General features: G+C 36.6%; 1 non-coding gene across 3 annotated transcripts; it reads right to left on the bottom strand.

Annotated features, from left to right (window-relative positions):
* Nucleotides 1-8,389: 8,389 nt before the first annotated feature.
* Nucleotides 8,390-17,223, bottom strand: LOC114282258 (uncharacterized). 3 transcript variants are annotated; one of them, XR_014333152.1, is made up of 5 exons: nt 16,631-17,223; nt 14,170-14,219; nt 13,184-13,366; nt 11,308-12,300; nt 8,390-8,947 (listed from the first exon to the last, which is right to left on the bottom strand). It is a non-coding gene; the product is annotated as an uncharacterized LOC114282258 (transcript). The 3 variants fall into 3 exon arrangements; XR_014333151.1 differs by having other exon boundaries at nt 12,258-12,300; nt 16,631-17,212; XR_014333153.1 differs by lacking the exon at nt 8,390-8,947 and having other exon boundaries at nt 8,989-12,083; nt 12,258-12,300; nt 16,631-17,218.
* Nucleotides 17,224-18,169: the final 946 nt, after the last annotated feature.

The following is an 18,169-nucleotide window of genomic DNA, read 5'->3' as shown; positions in this document are numbered from 1 at the left end:
GTGTTTAGCTTCGGCACATTTATTAATGTGCTAATGTCTTTGTTTCCTTTATTAGGATGTCAGGACGAGGACGAGGACGCGGTAGGCGTGGTAGGCCAGGTAGGCAGGAGGTGTCTGTGCCAGAGGAGATTCCGGCAGTTCAGGAGGGAATTGGCCAGGCCAATGTGGCCGAGCCAGTAGGCCAGCAAGCTATGGGCGCTTTAGCTCGAGAGATAGCAGGGGCATTCAGGGAGTCGGTGGGCATTCTCAGAGCTGAGAATCAAGCTAGGGATGTTGCTGCTGATGCAGGACCTTCCTTTCTGAAGAGGGAGTTCTTCCGGTCTAATCCGGATGAATTTGTGGGTGATCCTAAAGAGCCGCTTAAGGCAGATGAATGGCTCGAACAGACAACGAAGACGTTTGAGATGCTTGGCATCGAAGACGAGGGGTTGAAAGTGACCTTGGCATCTTTCCAGTTGAAGGGGGATGCGGGTCAGTGGTGGAAGTTTACTAAGGGGCGTATAGGAGGTACGTGGAAGGCTTTTGTGAATGCTTTCCAGGAGAAGTTCTTATCTCCAGCTGTCAGGGAGAAGCTGCGAGACCAGTTTTGTCAGCTTAAGCAGTCGAGTTCTTCAGTGGCCGAGTTTGAGGCTTCATTTACTAGTTTGTCCAGGTTTGCACCTGAGTTGGTGGCGTCTGAGGAACGCCGTTGTATTGAGTTTGAGAAGAAGTTGAGGCGTGGCCTCAAGCTGAGAGTTGGGGGAACTATGATTCGGGATTATGGGCGTATGGTTGATGCTGCAGCCCACATGGAAATCATGATGCAGGAGGAGGAGGAAGGACAGAAGGGCTCCAAGAGGAGTCAGGATGGTCAGAGTGATGGTAGGAGACAGAAGGGTTTTAATCCTCAGCAGTCTCAGGGTAGCTTTTCTAGATCGACTTTTCCTGTGCCTAGTGCTAGTTCGGGGAAAGGCAGTCAGGGAGACATTACCTGTTTCAAGTGTGGCCAGCTGGGCCACAAGTCTCCAGTTTGTCCTCAGAGGGGAGGAGTGCAGAGAGCAGCATCAGCTTCGGCTCGATCTTAGAGCCAGAGTCAGGGTAGAGGCCAGCCACTCTCGTGTTATCAGTGTGGTCAGCCAGGGCATATGAAGAGGTATTGCCCACAGTTGGGTGGCACACCTGGTACATCTGGTTTGAGGCCGATTCAGGGTCAGCAGCCAGCTCAGTCAGGTCAGGCCTCGAGGGCCAATCAGGGGGCTTCATCGTCCCAGTCAGTGCAGCAATCTTATGCTCCTAGGGGTGAGCAGGTTGATCAGAGGATCTTGTGCCGGCACCATCAGTTGTGAGAGGTACCTTTTTGTTTTGCAACTCGGTTGCTAATGTTTTGATTGATACGGGTGCATCTCATTCCTTTGTGTCTGCTGCATTTGCATCTATTTTGGAGTTGGAGTTAGCACAGTTAGCATCTCCTATTTGTGTAGTGTCACCTCTTGGGGGTGAATTGATCTTGAAACAAGGTGTTAGGGGTTGTGATATAGAGGTTGATTATCATAGAATCCCATTTTCCTTTGTAGTTATGCCTATGAGGGGTTTCGATGTTATTTTGGGTATGGACTGGTTATCGTCATACCGGGCAGTTATTGATTGCTACCGCCAGAGGGTCACTTGTTGTACCGTGAGCGGAGAGTATTTTCATTTTCTGGGGGACCGGGTTGGTGATGTGTTGCCACCGGGGTATGTTCCGCGAGGACGGAGTGAGCTTAGTGGTCTACTTGCTAACCTTTCGATTAGTGAGGATGTTGAGACTCAGATTGTGTTGCCAAGGGTGGTTTGTGAGTACTCGGACGTCTTTCCCGAGGATCTTGTTGGTTTGCCACTACATCGAGAAATTGAGTTCTCTATTGACCTGGTGCCCGGCACGGCGCCGATTTCTATGGCACCTTATCGTTTTGCCCCAGCCGAGTTAGTTGAGTTGAAGATTCAGCTCCAGGAGTTGCTAGACAAGGGTTTTATACGTCCTAGTGTTTCGCCGTGGGGAGCACCGGCCCTCTTTGTTAAAAAGAAAGGTGGTGCTTTGAGACTGTGTATAGATTACCGGAAATTGAATCGGGCTACGGTCAAGAATAAGTACCCTATGCCTCGTATAGATGATCTGTTTGACCAGTTGAAGGGTTCTCGTTGTTTCTCTAAGATAGACTTGAGATCAGGTTACCACCAGTTAAGGGTCAGAGAGGAGGATATTCCGAAGACGGCATTCCGTACGCGGTATGGCCATTATGAGTTTCTGGTGATGCCATTCGGGCTCACCAATGCACCGGCAGTCTTTATGGACTTGATGAACCGGATCTTCTGGGAATTCTTAGATCGGTTTGTAGTCGTTTTTGTGGACGACATCCTTATCTATTCGCCTTCTGAGGAGGAGCATGAGTCACACTTGAGGGTGGTGCTTGAGTTACTTAGAGCCCATAGGCTGTATGCCAAGTTTGGGAAGTGTGAGTTCTGGCTGAGGGAAGTCAAATTCTTAGGCCACGTGGTATCCGGGGATGGAGTGTCTGTTGATACATCCAAGGTGGAGGCAGTGCAGGATTGGGCACAGCCTAAGAGTGTATTTGAGATCCGCAGTTTTCTGGGATTAGCTGGGTATTACCGTCGGTTTGTGAAAGATTTCTCCAGATTAGCTTCGCCTTTGACTAGATTGACTCGGATTGTATGGAGTGAGACTTGTGAAAATTCGTTTCAGGAGTTGAAAGTTAGACTGACCACCGCTCCAGTATTGATTATTCCAGAGTGAGGGTTGGGTTATGCAGTCTATTGTGACGCCTCACGAGAGGGTCTGGGTTGTGTGTTGATGCAAGAAGGAAAAGTAGTTGCCTATGGCTCACGTCAGTTGAAAATTCACGAGCAAAATTACCCTACGCATGATCTAGAGTTAGCAGCTGTGATATTTGCCTTGAAGATTTGGAGGCATTATCTTTATGGTGAGAAATTTGAGGTATTCTCGGATCATAAGAGTCTGAAATATTTGTTTACACAGAAAGACTTGAACTTGAGGCAGAGGAGGTGGATGGAGTTCATAGAGGATTATGACTTTGAGTTGCATTATCATCCGGGAAAGGCCAATGTGGTGGCCGATGCCCTTAGCAGAAAACCTGTTGGTGTTATAGCTAGTATAGCCATCCGAGAATGGGAGATGTTGGGTGCACTTGGGGAGTTTGATTTACTTTTGGGCGAATCCGTTGAGGCTGCGGCCTTGTTTTCTGTTGTTGCACAGCCTACACTTGTGACTCGAGTGTTAGAGGCTCAGAGGAGTGATCTTGAGGTAGAATCGCTTCGTGAGAAGATTTCCGGTGGGAAGGTTGAGAAGGGTTTGACGGTGTATCCCGACCTGAGTGTGAGATACCGAGACCGTCTGTTTGTGCCAGAGTCTTGTCAAGAGGAGGTACTCCGAGATTTTCATCATTCGCGTCTTGCGGTGCATCCGGGGGGCACTAAGATGTACCGGGATTTGGGTCGTCAGTTCTGGTGGCGGGGAATGAAGAGAAATGTGGCAGCTTTCGTATCTAAGTGTCTTACTTGTCAACAAGTGAAGGCCGAACATCAGAGGCCAGCGGGTTTGTTGCAACCCTTGCCTATTGCCGAGTGGAAGTGGGAACACGTCACTATGGACGTCGTTGTGGGTCTTCCGAGGACTCAGCGGGGTAGTGATGCTATTTGGGTGGTTGTAGACCGGTTGACTAAGTCGGCGCACTTCATTCCTATGCGCGTGAGAGATTCGGTAGATCATCTTGCCGACTTGTACATTCGGGACATAGTGAGGTTACACGGGGTTCCAGTGACGATTGTCTCAGATAGAGATCCTCGTTTTACTGCCAGGTTGTGGCAGAGTTTGCAGAGTGCCTTAGGCACTAAGTTGACCTTTAGCACGGCTTATCATCCTCAGACTAACGGGCAGTTCGAGCGTACTATTCAGATCCTTGAGGATATGCTTCGGGGTTGTGTTCTAGACTTTAGTGGGTCGTGGGAGAGGCACTTGCCGTTGGTGGAGTTTGCCTACAACAACAGTTTACAGTCTAGTATCGGTATGGCACCGTTTGAGGCCTTGTATGGCCGACCGTGTAGATCCCCTGTTTGTTGGGCCGAGATGGGTGATGCACCTCTATTGGGTCCGGAGTTGGTGAGGGAAACAACGGAGAAAGTTGAGCTTATCCGTAAGAGACTTGTTACAGCACAGAGTCGTCAGAAATCTTATGCCGACCGTAGGAGGAGATCTTTGGTGTTTGAGGTGGGTGATCATGTCTTTCTGAAGATATCACCTAGACGGGGTTTGATGAGATTTGGGAAGAGCGGGAAGTTGTCCCCTCGGTTCATTGGTCCGTTTGAGATCCTTGAAAGGATTGGCGAGGCTGCTTATCGTTTAGCTTTACCACCGCAGTTGTCCGGAGTACATGACGTGTTTCATGTGAGTATGCTTCGGAAGTATGAGCCGGATCCATCACATGTGTTGGATTGGACTGATTTAGTGATTGATGAGGATGTTTCGTATGAGGAGAGACCGGTTCGGGTCTTGGATAGGCGGGATCAAGTTTTGCGAGGCAAAACCATCCCTTTGGTCAAAGTTTTGTAGAAACACCACGGAGTGAAGGAAGCCACTTGGGAACGTGAGTTGGAAGTCCGCCAGAAATATCCAGACATGTTTGTTGATTTGTAATCTTATAATTAGATTCTGTTATATTATTGAACTTAAGAGCTTTGTATATGTCTTAAGTTGTAAAACATTGAGTTTGTATTGGTAAATGGGTGTATCTTGAAACTTGCTTCATTATAGAAGTTTAGTGTAATATTGCATCTGTTGAGTTCATTGTTGAATGGGTTGTATATATCATGCGATTGAATATGATATGGGAATTGTTAACATTGAAAGGAATAATGCATAATAATGATACAGGTTGAGATATATGTTGTGTTATATATTTAATATGAGATGCCTCTTGATAAAGAGATGAAATGACCAGTTTTGGGTCAAGATATTTATTAATGAATTGTTAAAAAAAAAAAATCTGTTTTCAAAAACTTATGCTTAATTTCGGGGACGAAATTCTTTGAAGGGGGGGAGGTTATAGCGACCCCGGTCTTCTCCCATTTGATTATTGTATCCGGACTTAGGTTCCGTAGATTCTGTCATTGTATAATTGTTGTTGTTGTCCCTTATTTGCTCATTTGGATTTATAGGATGTGTTGGGCAGGTTTGTTTCAGGTTGGTTGGGTTTAGAAACCAAGTGTTGCTGTCCAGAATTTTGGATCTTCGCTCGAGCTAGGAGTTTGTCGCTCGAGCGAGCTGTTATTTTTGGTTCTTCGCTCGAGCCGGGGTTTGGTAGCTCGAGCGAGAGGTTGCGTCTGATTTGGACCTGTAGCTGTGCATTCTTGGCTCGAGCGAGCTTTTCTTCGCTCGAGCGAGTTAGTTTGTTCTTCGCTCGAGCAATAGTTCCTTCGCTCGAGCGTGTGTTTGGTTACAGACCTGAGGGTTTGAGTTCTTCGCTCGATCGAGTTTTCTTTCGCTCGAGCGAGCTTTTGGGTTGTTGGCTCGAGCAAGGTTTTCTTGGCTTGAGCGTAGCTTTTCTGTGTCTGGTCGCTCGAGCGACCAAGTCCTCGCTCGAGCGAGCCGGTCAGGTTTAATTAGGCAGCAACGCGTTTCAGATCAGTTTTTCATTCCCTTTCAGATTCCAAAACCCTAGGTACGAGTTCTCTCTCCCTCTACACACCTTCTCTCTTAGGATTGATCTACTTAGAGTGAGTTTCTACCTTAGATCCTTTATTAAAAAGATAGAGTGAGTCGAGGGATTCCATTTAATCTGAATTGTTGGTAGTTTGGAGCACTTTGGAGTTTGGGCTTTCATCTCCATCTTCTCTTTTGGGGCTATTTCTTCGAGGTAGGGATTTCCTACTCCATTTTATAGGTTTTGTTCTAAGTTTTGGTATTTTGATATGTTGGGGATACTTTGGAAAATTTTGGGAAAAACCCTGGTTGTATTATTAAATTAATTTGTATGGGTAAATTCATGGAATTGGGAAAAGATGGTTAAATTCATGGAATTGGGGAATTTATGGATTAAATGGCGTAGTTGGATAATTTGAAACATTTGTCTATTGAATTGTTGACATAGTTATTTTCAGTTTAGAAATAACTGTTTTGGGCTATCGGTGGAGGATAGTCGTAATTGTTGTAGACATTGCATGCGGATTAGGAATAACTGAAACTAATCACATTGGTTAAGTCATTAATTTTGTCTATTGCATTGATACAGAAAATATGTGTGTTGATGGAGCATTGCATTTGCATACATTGTTTTGTGTGGGAGGAGATAGGGGATGTACTCCACGGTTTAGGGGAAGATAGGGGATGGACCTCTAAACCGGATTTTGTTTGGGAGGAGATAGGGGATGGACTCCATTAGCATCACTTTTATGTGTGCTTATTTATATAGAAGTGTTTTATTGATACAGCACTAAAATGTGTATCAATCTGGAAGTATGAAGTGTTTTGATTTGAGCTTGAGTCTCATTTGTTTGTTGATATTGGAAGGATGTGAATATGATATATGTAATTCAGTGTTGTAAGTTTGGCCAGGTTCTGAGCCATGTTGATCAAATTGGAAAGTAAAACGTGTTTTAGACAATAGTGTCATGAGACTGTAAAATGAAGTAATTGGTTACCTTGGTTAACCACCTGTTGAATGCTATTGCTTTATTCATTGCTTATATGTGGTTTAGTATATTTCTACTGGGCTGTGGCTCACCCTATATGGGAACATCATTTTCAGGTTCAGGTGATAAGCTACCTCCAAGGACTTAGCTTGGAAGGGACTTGGATTTTGAAGACTATCTTTAGTTAATTGTCTTTATTTATTAGTACATGTAAACATCCAAGCCTAGAGCTTTTCTTGTATTGAGTTATAACTCATCTTTTTGTATCCAAGGGTTGGCTTGGAAAGATGTAAGCCTGTAGGGCATTTTATTCGATGTTACATGTAATGCTTTTATTTTGTAATACTCTGATGAATGAATTAATAAATTGTTTTCTTTAAATAATGCATGTCAATTGTATATGTATATAATGGGTTTATTTTGAGGGCGTGACAGGTCATATCATAGCATGATTGTTTATTATTATTAGTTTTTTTTACTAATAGCATGAGAAAATATTGAATCAATATTTTGCAACTGAAATTTTGTCTTTGTTTTAAAAAAATAAAAAATAAGTTGATTTTGATGTTTTAATTCCAAGAAAGGGCATCGAATTGTTGTATGAAATATCATTGAATTTGCACGGATTTTTTAGTAAGGGATTAATATGGAATTTGTAAATTTTAATTTTGTCCATTTAATCTTAAATTTTTTAAATTTGAGTCAAATTAAACTAATTTCAAATGGGATGTTAAAAATTCAATTTGATTAGCTCAATTGGCCATTTCTATATCGGCAGTGATTCATCCCCCGAAAACGGGGGAACTCGAATCCCCCGAAATGCCATTTCAAGTAAAAAAAAAAAAAAAGAAAAAAAGAAAAGAAAAAGAAAACAGTTTCCAGAAAAGGAAATTAGGGGGATTAGGGGGAGGGATTTTAGGGCTGTAAATCATTTTCCTTTCTATATACTTCAAAGGGTTAATCCTTGCCAAAAGGTAAAAAGTGATAATTTTCTTCAAAATTATTGTGTTTTTTGTTGAGAATGTTGTTGAGATTTGTAACATTATTGCTTGTTTATTCTTCACGGCCTCGTTGTTAGGCGATTGTTGGACTTCTATAGTTGTTCAATTAGAATTGTTTAGATTTAATTCTCTTTATATTTGTAAATAATCTCTTATTAATTCTTTTTCAAAAAAAAAAATTGCTAAAATTGTTAACATAATTGCAAACGCGAAAACATTATTTTGTTAACAATTTTTTTAGGGTGCTACTAGTAACCCATCTTATTTCTTTGAAATCCCTACTTTATAGACTTCCACTCACCAAAATTGCTTCCTATCATTTTTTTTTTAAACATCCACCATAATAATAATTTATCTTTTTTTGGATCCCCATCCATGCAACTCCTATCCTAGCAGTTCCTCACCTCTGGCCAATGGTGACCCCCCTCCTCATCAACGGAGTGGTGAGGGAGGTGGGGAATGTAGGGGTGAGGGTCACAAGGAGGAGTTGGGGAGGCGCAAATGAGATTGCGGAGGGTCGCCAAAACTTGGGATGGTAGGAGAGAATGGTGGCTGTGATGGAAGTGGGGTGAGGTCAGTGGTTAGGGACGAGGACAAAATTATAATTTGTTGGTAAGACAAATTTGTAATAAAAGAATGATTGATGACAGGCCTTAGGTTTCAACCACCATTTGTCGTTTCAAAATTAGAAATGAGAGGTGATGATCTATGATAAATGAACATCTTTGCTAATCTGGGCAGGATTATATATTTGATTCAGCGACATAAAAGGAAAGAAAAAATCTATTTATCTCACATAAATTGCAAAACAGGAAAATCGCAATTGATGCAACAAATAACAACCACTACTTGTAGGATCTCTTTGGAGTATTTCGCTGTTGTGTTGAATAGGAATGCTTTTACTTTTGTTTAAAAGAATGATCCTGACTTCAACTAAAGAAAGCGCACACTCCTTTTCAATGACTTTTGTTTTATAAACTAAAGTTACTACTAAAAAAAGTAATGATTCCACAATAGAATCAAGAGGCCTCAGATGACTCAACGTCTACTACAAATATTTAGAAAATTATAATGCATAAAAGCCAAATCTTTGAAGCACTTGTATCATTTTCTTTGTCAACATAAACCTCTGAGAGTAGAGCTCAATGATGTGTTTGTTGCCACTACTAGCAATGCCACTATGATGAATGATAAGCAAATTGTATCAAGATATGGTTGGGGCTGCTGCTGATGTCTGAAATTATGGGAAAGAAAATCGCCGAAGTCTGGAAAATTAGAGTACATTGTCAGTTTCTTTATACTCCCTCCGTCCCAAAATATTAGTCCCTTATTTCATTTTTCATTGTCCCAAAATATTAGTCCCTCTTCAAAAATCAAGTACAAAAATAATATAAATTTCCTATTTTACCCTTCTTTTAAATTAATAAACAATATAAAAAGTACAATTATGCATTGATATTCCCAAAATATGTACTATCAAAAGGATAATTTTGGAAAATCAACTTTTTTCAAATGCAATAATTGTACTATCAAAAAAAGTTAGATTCCCCAAAAGGGACCATTATTTTGGGACGGAGGGAGTAATATTTAAAATAAATAAATACAATCTGTTTAGTTCCTCCCAGGGAGAGATGAACATAGTTTATCCATGAAGCATGTCATATATATGATGAAAGTAAGTAAGCATATACAAAAGTCATCACGTGATAAATTTCAATATAAAAAATCCATACGGTGGTTTCTTGTCTACTTTCCCTTGCACATCTTTCCACTAGCGTATACTCGTGTCTAAAGGCACGGCGTAAATAATGATAGGGTTAGAATATAATTGTAATCTCAATACTATTTAATAGATTATCAATTATCAATTATTAATTTAATATAATTGTAATCCCAACCCTTCTTATCTTAAAAATAAAATGGCAAGAAAATTATGCCTTCCATCTGAAAATCCCTATTTCTATACTAAGAAAATGGCATAGACAAACAACCATTGTTGAGCTTTGGTGACCCACCATAAAACAAACTCGAAAACATCTATCTAAGTTCACAGAAGTTGTGGAAGTTTCCAATCAAATGAAGGGATTTAAAATTAAACTTTGTAAGAACATAGGTGAGTTTTCAAATGAAATTCAATTATTGCCCAAATAGTTTTATTTTTTTTTAATTACGTGTTTATGCGATCTTTAAGTTGCTGTTATGTTATTTCATTTACAGTCAACAATAAAGCAAAAAGTTTTGCGAGCAGGTAAAGAACAAAGTTTTCCAACAATCAAAGCAAATGCAAATTCAATGTTTGAACTTTCAAGGAAGGAGAAAAAAGAAGCTTGAAAACAAAAACCTATTTAGTAAATTTTTGACAAATTTTCTACAGACTTAAAAGCCTAGAAATAAAACATCCACTGTTTGAGATGTGCTCAACTCCAAAATACATTATTATTAACTCCAAAATTGGACATATCTCTATAAAGTTACATGTCAAATAGAAGGCTGACTATTGCAAAAGGGAAGCACTGTGTCCTGTACATGAAATCTTAAAAATAATACAAAAATTATCAACCAACAAATCCAAACAACAAATCCTTCAGGATTCAAAATTCAAACAATAAATCCAAACAACATAATTAACCAACAACAACGATCAAGAGCAAAAAAAGGGAAATTCAATAGACAATGTAAAATATCTCTATTTTGGTGTTGAACAATGGGTCTTGAAGCCACTGTTGGGAAATTAAAAAACATTAAAAAAAAAATTGAGTTATTGACATAGAATGGCAAAGCTAAAGGAGTCTCAAAAAGGTCTATTAGTGTGTCCCCAATCTGGGAGTCCTTTGCATTATATATAGGACAATCAGTAGTGATGGGTCATCACTCATGTCCATCTATGTTGGGATGGTAAACCCAAATGACAACATTTTGAGATTAATGTTGGGATGACAATTGCTATAAAATTGATGTTGGGATTAATCCCAAGATTAATCCCAATATCTCCAAACATTTTGTCCCAAGATTAATCCCAAGATTAAAGTTGGGATGATAGTGTATACCCGTAATAAAATTGGACAGGAGAAGATTAATCCCAAGATTATTTCTCCTTTATTTTGTACTTTTCGTAAGAAGCCATCAAATACATTAACTAAGACAATTTTAAAAATGAAATTGTTGCCCTAAAAATTGGCCAAAGTTAAAAGGATTTGAAAGTCGTTCAATAGCCATTCTAATATCGATACCTGAAATTAAAAAAAAAATAAAAATTAAATTTGAAAAATAATAATAAAGTTAGATTAGATGGATTAAAATAAAAATGTCTAATGTTCAGTATTTTCAAATCAACATCACATAATATGTAATAAACTTTCTAACTACTCAAAAGCATCTATCATTTATCAAACCCCACTTGCCATCACACACAGTCCAACTCGCTTTCTTCACATATTTCCTTATCTAGTTTTACTACATTTATTATGTACTTGACAAAAAATGAAAACACTTGTTTTCCTTTACTAACTAAACCAGGCAAGAAGAACAATGGGACAACAAAAACTCTACACCACGATTTTGTTGTCCTCATATTCCAAGAGGTTAAAAAAGAGAAGACAGAAATAGAGAGAAAAAAAGAACCTACAACTTTAGTTTTCTCTTAAATAAAATGTAAATTTGTAAATCCTGAAAAACCAATTTAAAAGACAATTAGACATCAATTTTTATTTTGACAATGGAGGATTCCAAAACTAAGCACAAAGTTATTTCCAAAGTAACTCAAAATTTACCAACGTATATTGTCTTAAGAAAGGCATTTTGTTACCTAAGATTAGTTTGTGTGTTCACCAAAAAAAAAGAAAAGAGATTTATCTATGTTTATCTTCCATTTTCTTTTCTTTTTTCAATTTTTCAATCCTCATTATGCACATTTTCTTTTTGGTTTAAATTTTCAACACACTCTCAACAATCCCCAAAATATGTAATGGCCAAGCCAACACTTTCTTATAGGGGGAAAAGAAATCTAGTGTACAGTGCATAGGTTATACTAATCCATTCAATTTCATTCCACTACTTTAACATTCACCAAAACCACTAACAAAAAAGCTACAAAGACTACTACAACACCCTTTACTAAGCTCCATAAGAAAAAAGAAAGATTAAGAAAAATAATCTAGTGAAAAAAGCAAATAAAAGCAAAAAGTTTGAGTAATACTATTTTTTTTTTTAATCGTGGTTTACTGCTCATTAGTCCCATTTTGCCTATCTTTTATGCAAATGGAAAGGGAGCTTTGTTTAAAACATAACTAAAAAAGTAACAAACCAAACAATTTAACTTTTATCAAAATTATATAAGTAATGAAAGAGATGTAATAAAGAAAAATTGTGTGAGAGAGTTATACCTTTGATTATATTGAGAACCTAGAAATTGATGACCACCAGCAAAAAAACACAACACAATATGAAAATAGCAGAAAATAACAAACTAAAATTTGGGAAAAAACTAATGATTAGAGGGAGAAAGGAAATGACATATTTATCAAAACTTTAATGAAAAATATTATGAGAGAAATAAATAAATAAAAAATTGAATACCTTTCATTATAGAAACTGATAAACTGCGTCAAAAATTCATGAACTGCAGCAAGAGGGAAATCATATATTAGAAATTGATTTATAGAAATATAGCAATCAAAACAAAAGAAATAAAACAATTAATCAAAGTACCATAATGTTTGTACATGATCATTTTCTACAGGATCATTTTAAGATAACTTTATTTTTTTAACACAAATAAAATAAAATAAAATAAATACAGAAGTGGATAGTTGAAAACAAACATTAAGGGTTGAAAGTGAAACCACCTTCTTCTTCACTTATGAGGTACCATTATGCGTAATCATCTAATTAAAAGTATAAAGCAGGTTTAAACTACTTCAAGCATAAAGTAAGTATGGAGTTTCGAGTTATGTGTTTGGTTATGCGTTTACTAAATTAGCTTATCAGAAATGATATTTCATCTTCAAGTAAAATGGAAAAAAACTAATCCTTTAATTTACTGGAATAAGTAATTAAATTGGCTTTGACACAAACACATAGCTATCATACTCCTATCCTACATGCATATCAAAAAAATAATAATTCGATAAACTTTGTAATAAACTAATTTGAAAGAATAAAAAATAAATAAATGACCAAAAGAATAAATATTGAATGTAGCCCTCATATGCTCAATTTGTAGAACAGATTGATCGCATCTCTATCATTCAATTTTACCAACATAACAATGATAATCACCAAACAAAGAAAAGAAAATATGGACTCCCTTGAAAGGTAATCACTTCAAATAAATAGAGCAGCAAATCTATTACATTATATTGAGCCAATAGCTCACTTTTGACTGATAGGCAGTTTTTATGTCAAAGTAAGTTTGTTCTGACTGCTTTAAGTTATTGACAGTTGGCAAAAGTATAGAGTTTGATATATAGATAAAACTGTCGAGAGTGGGCAACAGCACCGACCTTATCCTGCAACCACTGCATACAGAGAGCACCAAGCTTATCATCAAAAAATCCCACACCTAATTGACTTGCCAATAAAAGTATGTACTCTATTATTGCAAGTCGAACCCTCCAACGCCCATCCTCAGCAAGTTCAACTATAGCTAGCAATAGAGATTGTGACAAAAGATCAATTCCAATAACCTGCAATAATAGCTACTTATCAATATGATTGGAAATAAATATGCATATATTCAGTCTGCAAGTGAATTGCAGAAGAGCATGTAAATATGACAGAAGACATGAACACCTAAACATTTAAAGGCATACATAAGCATGAGTGAGAGATGCATAGGACAGTATGGACAATCATGAGTAAATTGTAAAGATTTGGCAAAGCATAATTAGGGCCAATCTCTATTGTTATTATTATTTTTAAAAAGGCCAAAATAATATACAAAAGTAAATTATCCTGATGAGATGAAATCAGCCATGCATGAAATACACAACAAATATGAATAGTGATTCTCCTCATCTTTGTTGCATAACACACAACAAATATGAAGGCCCATTTGGGAACATTATTGTTTGTTGCCCCTATATATCATGTTTGGATTGAAAGGAACTCCAGAATTTTTTGGAGGAATGAATAGGCATGATTGTAACTTATGGGAATTTCTTTTAAGGTTCTGCTTGTCTTTATTGCTTTGATTAGATGGTTTCTACTTGTGTTCTTGTCTTGATTGCTTTTAAGGTTCTTTGATACTGTTGTTTCTTTGTTTGCTATGGGGTATGCCTTGCTTTGTTGTTTTTGTGCAATAAAACTTATAAAAGTAATTTACCAAATAAAAATAATCCATTGTAATTAAGTTTTACGTTGTTGAAGTAAAATTCGTAAAAAATTTAATTGACTATTCTCAGAAACTCCACAATGATTCTTAGAAACCCTATTGAGTTCAGCAAGCCAACAGATAGCTTTAAGTAATGCAGGGAAAAAAATGACTGACCTCATAAAAATCAACAAAAAAATGTGTGAAAACCCTGCCATAAACCACACCTGCAAGGGGAAAAAGCTAATCATTAAATAGAATTACATCTAGAAAGTCTATTTTTCTAAAAATAGAAAGGAAACAATAGACAAATAAAGTAGAAAATGCAATTTTAATCGAAGGATATAGCGAAGGAATTCTTTTACAAAATTGGATCACTAATTTGCACCACAAAAAATAAATTGAACTATTAAATTTCCAAAATCTGGTAGAAGAATTCTTTTACAAAATTGGATCACTAATTGCACCATGAAAAATAAATCAAACTATCAAAGGCACTGCAAACTTGATGCCCTCAAGCAGCTTTTTTCATGTTATTCTGTGGAGTCCCAAGCTAGTGTACATACTTTGTGAACCAAATTTTCGATATTATGTAAGTTCCATCTACCTATCCATATGCATCAGGTTAAAAACAGAAAACAGATAGTATAAAAGAAAAATATCAAAAATTAAGAATAAACAACATGCATGTCCAAGTAAGAATAAACACTCAGAAATGTTCTGCATTATCAAAAAATGCAGAACATTCTTCTTATTTCCAATAATTCCTACTAAATCAATATGAGAGAAGATACCAAGAATGGGTTTCGAACATTTTGGTAACAACCATTCAATAGAGTAACTCAATACAATAGTTGCACAAAATTAAAGTAAAGTGCACCCAAAATTAACAAAACCCATAAAAGTGCACCCAGAATTAAAGAAAAACAATACTCAAGAAAAAAAAAACAAAGAAAAATATGATCTCTGTGGCTGAACAAAGAAAAAATTAAGAGTTGATGAATATTAGATGAATTCATATGATCTTTTCTTTTTCATGCACTTTTGCTGATATTGACAACCTTATGAATAATAATAAAATGTAAGAGGACAAAAAATAAGGCTTAAAAAAAAAAAACAAATAATCATGATTTTTTTTTTTTTGTTGGCAACTAATAATCATGATTCATATCAGACTATTATACTTACAGGTATTTGGTAATAAATAAAGAGTGGCTGATTTTTAAATTCTTGAATGAAGTTTTTCTCTTAAGGTGGTGAATGAAAACAGTTTTCAATTCTTGAAAATTTCCACAAATTTCCACAAATCAAACCGTAATCAACAGTTATTAATTATTCAAAATCGAAGAAAAATCAAACCGTAATCAACAGTTAAACTGTAATCAACAAATCAACAGTTATTAATTATTCAAAATCAAAGAAAAAAAACAAAGAAAAATATGTGCAACCAACTCTTCAATTGATGATCTCTGTGGCTTCAAACAAAAAAAACAAATGACATAATTGTAATTTATACGTATCATGTTGAAATGTGTAAAATTTTAATTGAGGCAATATAAATGAGAAACAAATCACATAATATAAATGAGAAACACAATCAAACCCAAATGAGAAACAAATGACATAAAAATCTTTTTTAAGACATACTTCAAAAACCTTCCAAGATTCAAAAACCTTCCTCCCTTATTAAGACATACTTCAAACACTGTCCAAGTCAATACAATACACACAACTTTGAATTTTTTTTTTTTTTTTTTTGGATTGGTACAGAGCTTTGAATTTGACAATGAACTTTTTCACCATAATCAATGTAGTATAAAAATTAGGGACTAACTTAAAAATATGAATACAACTTGAAGGCATTTTGTAATCAGGGTATGCAAACAACACAATGCATAGTTTTGGAAAGGTTGAAAAGTCAAAATCATCTAGACTTTCCTTGCACTTTCTCAGCAACCAAATGACGCATGACAGACCCAAAAGCACAAATCAACCGAAATTGAGACATTGGTTGCAACTATTCCCAAGATTGAAAATTAAACTCGGGGGGATTTTGTAATCTGAGTAAGCAAACAACACAATGCAGAAATTTTGAAAGGGGTATATGTTGTTCACCCGTACCTTGCATTTCTTGATGGATTTCTTTGAGATGTAAAAGAGTTCTCATTCTCCATATATAATAACAGATTCTAAGCTTTTACATGAAAACATAAATTGGAAAGACATGGTTTACAGATGTGTATGTAAGTATGTATATATATGATATATATCAATGTACATGTGTCTTAGAATGTAAGTGAATAGTATTTCAATTGAAAGTTAGGGTTCAACCAACACAATCACGGAAGGCTTTCCAAAAAATATAAAATAAAATGGGTTAGTTTTCTTTTTCATCTTTCTTTCTGGGTTTTTGAGGGAACCAAATAAGGAAAAAGTTGGAAAGTCAAAATCATCTAGTCCTTTGTTTTTGCACACTTTCTCAGCAGCCAAACAAACCATGACTAACCCAAAACCCAAAAATCAACAAAAATTGTTGACAGTAACAAATCCCAACAATGTCATGGAAAAAATATATATATAATAACAATAACAACAATTAATAGTAATAACAATATATATATATATATATATATAATACCTTATCGCAACCATCACCGCAAATATCGTCCTTCTTTTTAGAGCAGCAATGAGATCCCCCTTCAGCCATCGATAAACCTAACATATCTCGATAAACCTCGATAAACCCAACATATTTCTTTCTCTCTCACTACAATCACACAAAAACAGCGATCAAAGCCGTTGAAAACCCAAATCAAGCCTGAAATCGCCGAAAATTCTGGAACCAGAAATCGATTGCAAAAAAAAAAAAAAAAGGAAGATCCTCCACCGCTTCACAAACTTCACAATAAACTTCAAAAACAGAGATGGCAAAACTCCCCAATCAAGAAATGAAAGAATTTAAATAGAATTGAAAGATACCCAAAAAATGGGTTTTGTGAAGAGAGAGAGAGAGAGAGAGAGAGAGAGAGGTGAGTTGTGGTGTTGTTGGGTATGGGTATGTGATGTGTTGGCACCATGGGAGATCAAACTTGTAGAGAGAGAGAATAGAGTTTCAAATTTTGAAATCAAAATCAGAGAGAGAAACAGTGAAGACGTCTAAGGGTGAGAAAAAAGGAGAGAGATAGAGAGGGAGAGAGAGAGAGAGAGAGACATTTTCACCCAAGCATTGATATTTACCCAAACTGATCTCAAGCATTGATATTTACCCAAACTAATCTCAACCATTAAAATGTCCAAAGGAGAGAGACATTTTCAACCATTGGATTAAATCAATCTAATGGTGTATATTTTGACAAATAGACAAAAGTCTTATCAAGATTCAAAAGCCTCCCTCTCTTGTTGTATAGATTATTATAAAGTATGCAAAGATCATAAATTGGTGAGACGTTGCATTGTTTCCAGAGTAGGAAGGTTCATTAGATTCTTGCAATCCTGAAGCTTCAAAGAATGAAGACATGAAAGGTTACCCAGACATTCCGGCAGAGCTTCCAATCCATCAAAGTCTTCAATTGACAACACTCTTTATGGCCATGAGGTGCTGAAGTACATGGAGCACATGAAGAAAACTTACCTTCAAAACAATTGAGAGTTTAGAACTCTCATCCATATTGCAATGAAATTTTCCTTTCTTCTAGTTTTGTCTTCACCTGATTTCTTTTAATTTGGATGAGATAACCAATTATGAACGTTAGGTTATCAGCTCTCATTTTGTTGAAGAGCAGATAACTAGATCAATGTGTGTGAGAAAGAGAGAGCGAGAAAATAAACACCACATGCAAATCTTGAGCAGCGCTCAATCTTTGTGACACAAAACTATAAACTGAATGATTCTTTCTGCTTCACATGTGATACTCTCTGACATGAATACACAGACTTTATAAGGAAATGACAAAATAGAAGGCAACAAAATGCTATATTTGCAAATTTGCAGAAAAAGGCAAGCATTAACTGGGAGAATATGAGCACACCAAATTACAATTAGAATGGTTATGTAGTTTTATCATCTCAAGAACAAGGCATAATGACTTAAATTGGTACAAAAGCATATATGTAATTGTTTAACCTGGTACAAGAACATGGATAATCAACAACAGAGAATTGATTATATAATGCAGAG

Source organism: Camellia sinensis, chromosome 6, assembly GCF_055761805.1.
Source record: "Camellia sinensis isolate YWXY chromosome 6, ASM5576180v1, whole genome shotgun sequence".
In the NCBI taxonomy this organism is placed as follows: Eukaryota; Viridiplantae; Streptophyta; class Magnoliopsida; order Ericales; family Theaceae; genus Camellia; species Camellia sinensis.
This window is presented reverse-complemented; position numbering and strand designations above follow the sequence as displayed.